Source organism: Metopolophium dirhodum, chromosome 8 (genome assembly GCF_019925205.1).
Source record: "Metopolophium dirhodum isolate CAU chromosome 8, ASM1992520v1, whole genome shotgun sequence".
Taxonomy (NCBI): Eukaryota; Metazoa; Arthropoda; class Insecta; order Hemiptera; family Aphididae; genus Metopolophium; species Metopolophium dirhodum.
Window position 1 is genome coordinate 7,162,451 of NC_083567.1, and position 13,312 is coordinate 7,175,762.

The following is a 13,312-nucleotide window of genomic DNA, read 5'->3' on the forward strand; positions in this document are numbered from 1 at the left end:
GCATATGTATACACCATAAATCACGCATGCCCACGAATTCACAACTGTCCACTGTAAAAGGCCCTAACTAATGTAAATTGTAAAAGGAGCTTTCAACGAAGGAAGTATATACCTATTCTAGTATATTTTATAATCAATGTTATTAGGTCATATATCTACATGAGAAATCATCCGTACTGAGCAATCAAAATTCGCAGTCGCCAGAAGATTAGGTATATTATTTATATATGAGTATAAGTGAGTATAACAATGTATATATAATATATAATATATTATATTATAAAGATTATTTTGTAAATTAAGATTTTTCCGTCAAATAAAGAAATAATAATAATATTAGGAATATTATTTATATATGCGTACTTACATATACAACCTACCAAATATATATTATGTATTTGAGTATTTCTAATTTATTTACGTCAATGATGAAACGACAGGCACGTAGCCCGACCACCCAAAATATTTACAGGCCACCCTGATGGCCACCCCATTACATTGAAATATTGTTGAAATACCCAAGGCTCAAATAATTTGGTAAAAAAATTAAACATATTTTAAAATTTCTATTATCATATTTGTTATTTTTACATAATTGTCTTTCCGAACACTATGGTCAGATTACCATATATCAGAACTCAGAATAGAAATCGTTCATACATACCATAGAGATAGAGTAAATATATAGAGATGCCGTTCGAAAAAAAAAGTGAAGCGGAAAAGGTGTATGTTTGCCAGTGTTGCCTATCTAGTGGAAAAAAATTATGTTGTCACAAAGTGTACGATAAAATGAAATCACATTTCGTAACTTCATTGCATTTTTTTTTACATATTTTTGAATTTTTAAGTGTATAAATATGTGCATATATAGCAATAATTTTTGCATAAAAATCGGGGCCCTAGTTATAATAGTTTTGCTCTTTTGGTGTACGATTGACAGTCTTGTAAAAGATACTTTTAAAAAATAAAGAGTAATACTGAATTACTGAACGATCATACGGCATGGGTATAACACTAAACCGTCTAAACCATAGAAAAAAGATACTAAACAGTAAACAAAAATAATGAAGTTAAGAACTCATAGCATATTAGAGGGAAACAACACACGAGATAACAAATGTATCAAAGATAACGGCATTACAGGTGAATCGTTTTACCATATATTGTACAATAATTTTTGTGTACTATCCACTTAAACTGGCAATCATATACCTTTTGCGCTTCACTTTCTTGTGCAGCTGAGAATATATGTAAGGCCCTCTCTATATTACTCTATGATACATACTCGTCATATTCGTCGTATAAATGACGAGTCGTCATTGACGACAACAATATGCATCTATATTAATTATTATGATAACATCGCAAGAACTCACAGGTATTCCTATTCCAGTAAATCAGCGTTTCCTTGCTGCATGACTTGTTAGTGGGTACCAGGATAACTATTATGCGAATAACTAATAATATATATGCTAGGTACTATAGATACCTACTTATAATCTACTTATAAATATAAATTTAATCACCGAGGTCTATTTAACTATAACAAATAATAACATAATATATTTTAGTACAATTTATTTTATTACAACAGCGACCAGCAAATGAGTGTGTAATATTATTATTATTATTATTCACTTTTAATTTAAACATGTAATATTGAAAAGTGACAATAATATTTTGTCTTTAATTCTATACTATTTTCTTCTTTACCTAGCAATATGACTACACTTATTCAATATTCAGTTGACGTTTGAATACTTGTGGTTGTGGTTGTCGCGAATCGTGATCCATGTATAGTGTTCAAATTTAATAACTACTAATATTAGTATTTATAATTAATATAATAAATTTATATATACTCATAGTTATTTATTTTAAATTGTACGTAATTTCTGGACTTGGAAGAATAGTTGTAGATAAATTTGCTGTTAATCATAATAATAAAAAAATTATTTTAAATATACACTATTTTTAGATTCTGAGCGGAGCGATGAATGTATTGATTTTACAATAATGTGGGTTTTTTTTATTTTTGTGTCTGGTTATTGACAAAATCGAATTTTAGTTTTTGGTGTAACTGTAAAACAAATGAACGTATATACAAGAATTTTTCACTGGTTGTTTATATTTGCATTTCCTATATACGATACAATTTTAAAAATATTTTTATTTGTTTTGAACTGTTTAGAAACATTTTCTGGTTTCCGATTTTATTAGTTTTTTTTTCTATAAATGTCAATAAAACTTTATTTGTTGGGTAAAAAAGCTTGAAAATTTAATACAAAGCGTCAAAGCTCCTATTATATTGTTACAAAGACATTTGAAAAATATTAAAAATCCTTAGTCACAATTTTTTTTTATAAGCATTTAAAGTTTAAATATTGACAAAATACGTAAAAATCACGAAAATTAGCAAATTATTTTTAGTTGAGAATTCGTAAAAAATTTTCTTTTTAAATCTAAGATTTGAAAATGTAATACAATAGATTCCTCATAAGTTTGTCTACCTTTATTGAAAAAAATGTCTACAAGTAAATCAAATTACATTTTTATGAGCGTTTGAAGTTCATATTTTTACAAGATTGGATATTCACTCGATTTCTCATGTAACGATTTTGCTATTTTGTTGTTATTCAAAAACGAATAAGTGTAGATACATGAAAATTTTACTGTATGTTTATATTTTCATTTTCTATACACCAGAAAATGTTGACTCTTTTTGAACTGTTTACGGATATTGTCAGTTTTCAATTATTTTAGTTTTTTCTATAATTGTCAATAAAATTTTATTTGGTGGGTAAAAACTAAAAAGCTTGAAAATTTAATACTAGGCTCCCAATATATTGTAACAATATAGCAGTTGAAAAATATTTAAAATACATACCTATGCATAGTTTTTTTATAAGCATTTAAAGTTCGTATTTTTACACAATTTATAAAATTTAAAATTTAATAATTATTTTATAGTTAAAATTTATAAAATGTTCAACTTTTTCATTCCTAAGGATTGAAAATTTAAAACAAGGTTCCGCGTAAATAGGTTGTATATAAATTACTTTAATCATTATAATATCATCAAATATACCTACTTAGTAATAAGTAATATCATAGGCTGACTGACCATCTTCGCTCAGAATAGTTTTTCTTATACAATGATATTATATCATTGAATTCAAAATTGGACGGTTATTGTAACACTATCCATTACAGTGACCCACTTGTAACCTACTGTACAGCAGATCGATACCCACTTGCCCACCTTATTTTGTTTTGTTTTTCCGACACTTGGAAACTATGGGGAATTTTTAATTTTGTCATCTCAAAAGTAACAATTAGGTCCATATGTATTACCTAATTTGCTACATGAAATCACACATAAATGTATTTAATAACTTTTCATGTATACGCACATGTGTCTGCAGAGTACAGACAAACAAAAATAAATTTATTTATAAAATAGAACGACGGTTATTAAGGAAGATCCGTTTGGGAAAAATCTGTTTGGTATAGACCGCGTTTACAGCGGGAAGATAGTGCCAAAAATGATGTTAAAGCAGGGAAACCGAGTATATAATGGAGAGAAAATGCAAATAAAAGGGAATGATGGCGGCTAATTTGACTCAATAATAGGGCACTCAAGTCTAAAAGGCTGAAACTCACTAAAAGAATAAATAGAAGTATCTTTATAGTTTATGGTAGGTATTATGAAAATGATAAAACAATTGTGCATGTCGTTATTTGTTCTATTTTTTTTTTCAATTATTAACTAGTGGGTGCAAATAAAACTACAAAAATTGTACTATTGTATCGACATCGTCGCGTATTGCTTTTGGTATTTTAAATTTTTCATTTAACCAGCTTTTCAAATAAATACATATATAACAGCTTATGTACAAATAATATACGCAATATGCATATGTTTACGAGTCTGAGGACTCTGGCATATCTACAAAATGTATTATTCTGTAAGCGCCTATAAGAACCTTTCGTAAAAAAAATTCCGTTTTAATTTATAAGTAACAAATTAGTCAAAATGTTGTGCCAAGAAGGATTATTATTTTTTTTTCTGTGGTTGGTTACAATAATATATTGTGATGAATCAGTCTTATTCTATAAAATCGCAAGAAAAACAGCTGATCTATAGGGAATTCATGGAGGATCTCATGGTGGAATAAATTAAACACCGCTCCGTTTCCCCAGTCCGCCGGACCCATCCCGTCGATTCCCTATAGCGCGGCCAATCGCGTACCTTCGCAGCGGCGGCGGCGGTCGGTTTTTAAACGTTTTCGAAAAACGTTACGCTTTTTACGCTGTTTTTCGACTTTTAGACATTTTCACATATAGTTCGTTTGTTTTAAAAGCCGCGTGGTTTGTACGCGATATCGGTCCATAGCCATCGCAATCGACGCCAGCGTAGGTCGTTATTATCGCTTTTCGTTTCGTCTTTTCAATTGCCGTTTGTGCTCTATTTGTTAAGTTTCAAAAGAAAACCCCGTGAATATGCGGTTTCTACACTTAAAAATTCGCGTTCACGAAATGTCAGTCGGTCTTCGTTCCAACGCACAAGTGCACAATAAATATATACTGTTTTTTTTTGTTTTGTTTTTGATTCAATAAATATTGCATTATGTGATTGTAGACGTATTATTTGGTCCTTAATAACGTAGCTGGTATATTGCTTAACGTAAACACAATTACATGTATTATTAAACACAAATAAATGTATTATTCAAGCATACATAATAACGGTCAGATAAGTGAATAAAATACAATTAAAGTTTAAACAGTGTGTAGAATTATGATACATAAAATTATATACGATTACATCGATGTATATCGAATATATTGGTTTACGTCGCTCCGTAGACACACAGCTTAATTGTTGAAGTTTTGACCGTGATTTGCATCACAAACTGTGGCTCGATAGGTTAGGCGTAGGTTCCCCAATCATAGGATGATAGGTAGGTCCGGGTTCGAAACCGTCGTAGCTCAATTCGGGCGGCAAGACTGTACCGTATATTCTAATGCACGGCCGCCCGAAGATTGACTTTTTTGCATTTTTTTTCACTTTATATTTATTTTCATAAATAATATAATAATATACATGTTAATTTTACATTATATGACTGTATATTATATATAATGTACCTATATGTTATTTAAATTATTAGGATTATAACTCATATTATTTTCTTTAAATTGTCTTTATTTTTCGTAAGTTATTTCGAATGTTGTGTGATTGGGTTTTTGGAAAATACTATTTTTTCTCTTCACTTATAGAAGCTATACATACTAGACTTATTTTCTGCAGCACATTGTTCGCTATCCGACTAAGTCGGATAGCCAACCTAGCTGACGAACTTTAAAGTTAATAGATTTTGACTTGATATGACTGACTTTCTAGACACTCCAACACGGTTTCGACTTTACACTTTTTACATAAGAAAAAGCACCGGACATGTGACGGCACATACCATTCTATCCGCAGTAGACGGATTGTTCATTTTGATTTCGTCTTAGACGGTGCTGACTGACTTGCTTAACACTTAAACATGCAGGTTTTTTTTTTTTTTTTGATATAATTATATATACATTACAGGTACATGTTTATATGTATTGTATTGGTTAATATAATATTATGTATCTATATGTTATTTTTTTTATGAATTATAATAAATAGGTACAATATATTATAATTGTTTGTATTTATATTGTATAGTCATAGTTTGTATTTTTCGTAAATTATTTCTTAAGTTGTGTAATAGGGTTTTCACTTATAGCCGCCCAACGTCGGGTCTGCAATCCACCGCAGGTGGATTGCCTACTTGATATGCTGTAGCACATTGTCCGCGATCCGACGAATTCGGATTGCCTACGGCCGCCCGTAAATTGACTTTTTTGCATTTTTTTTCACGTTATATTTCATAAATAATATAATAATATACATGTTAATTTTACATTATATGACTGTATATTATATATTATATTATTATATACTATATTATTAGGAATTTAACACATATTATTTTCTTTTTGTCATTGTTATTATATCATACTAATTTATTTTATTTTTCGTAAGTCATTTCGAATGTTGTGTGATTGGGTTTTTGGAAAATACTATTTTTTCTCTTCACTTATAGCAGCTATACATACTAGACTTATTTTCTGCAGCACATTGTTCGCTATCCGACTAAGTCGGATAGCCTACCTAGCTGATGAACTTTAAAGTTAATAGATTTTGACTTAATATGACTGACTTTCTAGACACTCCAACACGGTTTTCGACTTTACACTTTTTACATAAGAAAAACTACCGGACATGCGACGGCACATACCTACCATTCAATCCGCCGTAGACGGATTGCTCATTTTGGTTTCGTCTTAGACGGTGATGACTGACTTCCTTAACACTTAAACGTTAAACATGCAGGTTTTTGCATTTTTTTTTTTTTTGATATAATTATATTATATACATTACAGGTACATGTTTATATGTATTGTATTGGTTAATATGATATTATGTATCTATATGTTATTTTTTTTATGAATTATAATAAATAGGTACAATATATTATAGTTATAGTTTGTATTGTTCCTAAATTATTTCGTAAGTTGTATGATAGGGTTTTCACTTATAGCCGCCCAACGTCAGGTCTGCAATCCACCGCAGGTGGATTGCCTACTTGATATGCTGTAGCACATTGTCCGCGATCCGACGAATTCGGATTGCCTACCTAGGTGGCTAATTGGATGTTAATCGATTTTGACTTGAGATGACAGACTTGCTAGACAATCCAACTCGGGTTTTGACTTTACACTTTTTACATAAGAAAGAGCACCGGACATGCGACAGCACATACCACTCTATCCGCCACAGGTTGATTGCTTATTTTTGTTTTGTCTTAGATGGGTAATGACTGATTTGCTCGACACTCTAACATGCAGATTTTCGAATTAACATTTTCTTACACGTATGAAAAAAGCACCGGACATACGCTGGGGGATAGTATCATCATTGAATTGCCGGTTTTCATGGGCCATGGGAGATTTCTAGACACTGAATCTTGACTTTCAAACGTTCCCACCTTCGAAACGAGACCGCCAAAGAGCCAGGCCATATCAGAAATTCTTATCACCTTCTAATGTATAATTAGTGCTACATTTATAATTCGAATGTGTCTCCAAAATCGGTACTCACTTACAACTAACACGGTCAAGGGGACCAACTATTTTTTCGATTATTCACCTATCTACGCAACTAACGGGGTCCGCAATCCACCGCAGGTGGATTGCATACCTTATAATATACGCTTCGCATATAGTCCGCGATCCGACGCAGTCGGATCGCCTACCTATGTGATTTTATGACTGATAGCTAGACAATCAAATAAACCTATCGACTCTACACTTTTTAACAATTTTAACAACCAAAAGCAGCGGAGAAACGGGAGATGATCCTGGAGATCGTATCTAGCCTATCCATTTACAACGTTCGTGACGGATTGCTAGACGCTCAAACTTTTAAACATTCCCGCCAAAGCGCCAAGCCTTATCTCCAATCCATATCACTAATCCTTATCACAAATCCTAAACTTTCGTCCTACAGCCTTTGTGACTTTTATAATTCCAACGACATTGTCTCCAAAATTGGTACCCACTCTCAGCGAATCCAACTCTCCCAGAGTTTCACTTAGAGCTAGTATTCAATAAAGTTAAAGTCCATAGTAATAAACAAATTAGCATTTATGATTTACATTACAACATATTATCCAATCCTGAAATACAAGATCGAAAACAAGAAATATCAATGGATAAAGTAAATGCATTAATTTTAGTATCTAGCTGTAGTGCTGCTGAATGGACTATATTTTATTTGTGTGATTTTGTTTTAAAATTTCCATTATTTTACTCACGCAAGTTTTTAAATACTAACTATAAAAATGAATTGATTAAAAATCGTGAATTATTGGTTAGTATGTTAACGAAAATAACAAAATTCATACTACTGTTAAATAACATTATGGAAAACACATCGAATTCCTTACACCATAAGGACAATTCTCTTTTCATAACATTAGTATTATTACAAACAAAAATTGAAATAATATTGTTGACAAAAAAGGATGCACCGGAATCGAATGATTCAGATGTCATAGTCATCCGAGAAATGCTTGAAGAAATGAACGCAATTCAAATTTTTTTGTCATTGAATTGCGATAGTATCACATCCCGTGCCGCAAAATATACTTCCCAAATGTATGGCTACACGATAACAGAACCAGCTACAACCTTTATTTTGATGAACGATTTTCATTTGAATTCTTACGTTAGTAATAATCATTGTAATTTTACTCGGACATTTTTACAACGTTACGTAGGAATACTACCAGGGGATCCACCTTTTTCACACGATATTGGCAATTCAAAATCAAATATTTATAATGAAAAAGGTACGGTTATGCAAATTAAAGATGTTTTCAAACAAATTCAATTGTCATATGACATAAATATGATATATTGGTATATGAAATCTATTTTAGGTGCAATCATAAAACTTCTATACAATACATTAATGGAGGGCATGCAAAAGATGTATTTAACGGTCGATAATACTGTTAAGATACGTCATATCGTCACTGTAATAGAAGGAAGTAGAAAAGATTATCCCACAGAGTTACTTCAAGAGTTTGCGCATTTCAAATATGCTAAAAATCGAAATGACTTTTCAAAAAATGATAATTATATATATAGAATGTACGTTTTATATAAACAATATGAAAAATATAACTACATTCAATTAGGAAAATATCAATTTACTATGGAGGATGTACTGGATGCGAGTCAAAAACAGGGAGATTATAATATGACAGAAATGGAAGAGCTTGAATTTCAAAATTATTTGAAAAGTTTTCTGAAAACAATATACGATCATTTGAGTGATTTTATATGCTTCAATAGATATTTTCGATATTTTGAAAATGAATTTAATAAAAACTATCTACCATATAATATTTTCCAGCTACCAAATAATAATAATAATTCGCCAAATAAAATTAAAAATGATAAAAAAAAGAAATTGAACGATGAAGTCGGAAACTCTAACGAATGTTATTTTATCATAGACATGTACTACATGTGCTATAGTAGTGTCATGTTTCTTAATAGAAGCATCGATCAAACTCGCGAAGAAAAGAAAAGCAAAATTAGAAAATTATTTACGAAAGAAAAAAATAAGAATCCTAATCTAATAAATTATAATCTAATAAAAGCAAAGACCATTATTTATGATGTCAGAAATTATTTCATGAGTTTCATCAAAATAAAAGGAAACAATTTGGAGCTTCATCAAATAGGAAATGATATAGTCACTGTTTTGGTAAACCTGCCAGAATTTTCTGAAATCGGTCAAAGTTTAGAAAGAAAACACGTACAATACTTAAAAAGGATAATCAATTATGTTATGGCCAAACTAAATAGCTGGGGACTCGTATATTGCCCATATCCGACATTTCCTTTTTTGTTATTCAGTTATGCAAATATTAATAAATTTAAAGAAAATTATACGCAAAAAATGTACGAAAAACAAAAAATTGAACGAAAACATTATCAATGTTTTAACTATAAATATTTGTATAATACATTCATTACAAATGAAACACAATCCAAAACTTTACAAAACTATGAAAACTTCATAAAACTTCAATGGAAAGGAAAAGAGCTAACTATTCAACAAGTGCACGCTGATTTTAGTTATTTAATTTTCAACTCTCACTACCTATACATATTCTATGACACATATTTCATGTATCATATCGCAGCCTTATATTATGAGATGAAAAAAATAATCCAAACATTTCTAAGTCAAGAAATTCAAGAGGCTGATTGGAAAAAAACTATAAGAGATCACAGCTTAGTTCAGCCTGAAGATACAGAAACACAGAAATATGATATATTACAACGTAAGATAGATTGTCCTGAGTATTTGGATAGTTTAGTTTTTCGAATTATGCATCTTGAAAAAAACATGTATACTAATAGCAAAATGAAAATTAATGAAATTTTTGTGGAGCTCGAGGAAATTAAAAACGTGTTGGCAAAATCTAATATTGTTTTCGTGGATGATAAGAAACCGGAACAATGTAAAATAAAAGAAACAGACCTTGCCAATTACAAATTACAAACTGATAAAATAATCAAAGATACGTCAACGTTGTTTAATGCGTGTTATTTAAAAACTAAGTTTAATGTCAGAAGTATTACTGTTTCTGACACAGCAAAAATGCATGTGTATGCTGCTGATGATGATGACGATAATAATAATACCAATGCCAATACTGAATTACTGGAGGAGAAAGCACGTGAAGAAAATTTAAAGTCTAAGACTAGTGAGTTACCTGAAAATACTGAGGCTGAGTCTAGTGGAACACCCGAAACGTCTGAACCTGAAGAAGATAAATACACAGTGGAAGTACCTACTAATTTTAGAAAACATCCAGTTTTATCTGATGAATAAAATTATATTTTATTTTTTGTTTTATAATAATCTCTAGTCATTAATAATTCATCAGTTATCATAATTATAATTTGTTTCTCAACAGAATACAGACCTATTTATAGTACCTAAACACGGGAGGATTATTTAAATAAATATTAAATATAATTATATTATTATTTAAAAGTATTACTATACATTTTTTAATAGTAACGACTGTAACGTTAAGGGGGTTTCTGAGCAGACGTGTTTTTGTACACACTTGCATCACAGGAAAAACTCTCAAGCCTAGTCAATGTTCGTTAATAATATTTTTATTGACTTGAACAATTAAGAACCACCATAATACCCTATTGTTAAGCTATTTTTTTTTCTAACGCTTTGCTTATCAGTTATCACCATATAAATGAACAGGTACAATTTAAAATAACCGTTAAAAAAATGAAAATTTATGAATTTATTAAATTTTCTATTGAACATAAACACAATTTATGAATCTAATTTCAAATTATACAATATTATTTATTAAACATACTAATTTCTATATATAAATATATATATTATTGACAGTTGCCACATATAATTACTAATTGTTATAGTGTTATACTGATCCCCCACTCAGAATCGTTTTTTTTTATTGAATGCAATCATTGCATTCAAGTCGAATACTGTAATAATACACTATCCTGTCCGAGGACCGAAGGGATGATGGACAAACTTCCAACACCGCTAACATACACCACCCCGCTGCTTTTTAATATTTTTACATTTTTAGTGAATATTTTTAAGGTTTTTGGGTTATATATTATAAGCGTATATTTTAATGTTTTTTATAGGGCTATAATTCCCGAACAATGTTTACAACAAACACAAATAACATTCTTGACGTTTACTATTTATATATAAGATCTTTTGGAAATGTTCTAATTTGTTTGTATTTATTTGAGTTTAATTATGAAATATTAAATATAAACTAATTATTTACCTACTATTAATTGTAAATAATATATTATTATTATTTACTTTTATTTGAAATTTTGAAAGCTTTTTAATAATGTATATTAAAGATAAAATATTTTAGTACAACCACATACAATTGCAGAAGGTCACCCAGCAGTGCCGTACCTGGGAGATACCTAATAAACAAATAAACAATATTTAGTAATTACCATGGTAACATAGATTATAATATTATGATATGGTCATAGACCTACATATTTAGTTTATAGGTCTACTGTGGATATGGTAATGTAAAACTACCTATGAAGTTTTATACTTATTAGTGAATTTTTATCACGCAATTTATATAGGTTATAATAATAATATGAAAATAATAATTTATTTAATAAAATGTTGTAACTACTATTACTTATTTTGGCTATCAAAATAATACGATTATTCCCATAATTCTAATTACCACGGCGCGATAACAGAATGTTCACCTCAGATTTCAGAATAGATTATTTCGAAACCAAACACAAAACTATTTGTCGCTATTCACGAAGTCATTTTTACAATAATATTATTTAATTGTCTATCCCCGGCAATATGTGATGTTAAAATATTATTTTGAGTATTGTAGTCACGAATTAAGAGGATTTCAGCACACTGATTGACGATTGTTTTCTTTCTTTGCGGTCCACGTACAACATAGGTAGACGAAACGAATTCACAGGAAATCATTGTTTTTCATGTTTTTGAGTAATCTTATAAATATAGATATATACAGAGTAATATTTTTGAAGGTATGACTTATCAATTTGTGTAAATATTGTTTCATTTAAATTTAATTTTAGATTCTGAGCGAAGCGATGAATGTATTGATTTTACAATGATGTGTGTTTTTTTAAATTTTTAATATTTTTTGATGTCTGTCATCACCTTTTAGGACAGTAAAAGTGCTAAGATTTTCTTCAACATTAACTTTTCTGATAGGAAAATGAATCTAGTTTGTACTTTGGGGAGGTCAAAAGTAAAATTTTCCCAGTAGTTTTCAAAAACGACGTGAAAAACAAAAGAAAAATTAAAGAAAAACACGAATTTTTACGCAAAATCTGTTTTCGAGGAAATCGATTTTGGTTTTTGGTGCAAACTCTAAAACAAATGACTGTAGGTACATGACATTTTGACTGAATGTTTATATTATCATTTTCTATACACCATAATATTTTCCAAATATTTTGACTTATTTTGAGATGTTTACGGACATTTTCAGTTTCTATTTTTTATAGTTTTTTTTTTCTATAAATATCAATAAAATTTTATTTGTTGGTTAAAAAAGCTTGACAATTTAATAGAAGGCTCCTAGGTTATTGTTTCAAAGGCAGATAAAAAAAAATTAAAAATCCATAGTCCCAATTTTTTTTATAAGTATTTAAAGTTCAAATATTGACAAAATACGTAAAAATGACGATAGTTTACAAATTATTTGGAGTTAGAAATTCATAAAAAATTTTCTTTTTAAATCTAAGATTTGAAAATGTAATACAAGATTCATCATAAGTTTATCTACCTTTATAAAAAAATGTCTACAAGAAAGTCAAATTACATTTTTATGAGCGTTTGAAATTCATATTTTTACAACATTTGATATTCACTCGATATCTCATGTAACGATTTTCTTATTTTGTTTTAATTAAAAAACGTATGACTGTAGATACTTGAAAATTGCATTTGTATTCGCATTTTCTATACACGATAAAATTTTGAAAATAATTTGATTCTTTTTGAGCTGTTTGCGGACATTGTCAGTTTTCAATTTTCTTAGTTTTTTTTCTATAAATATCAATAAAATTTTATTTGTTGGGTAAAAAGCGT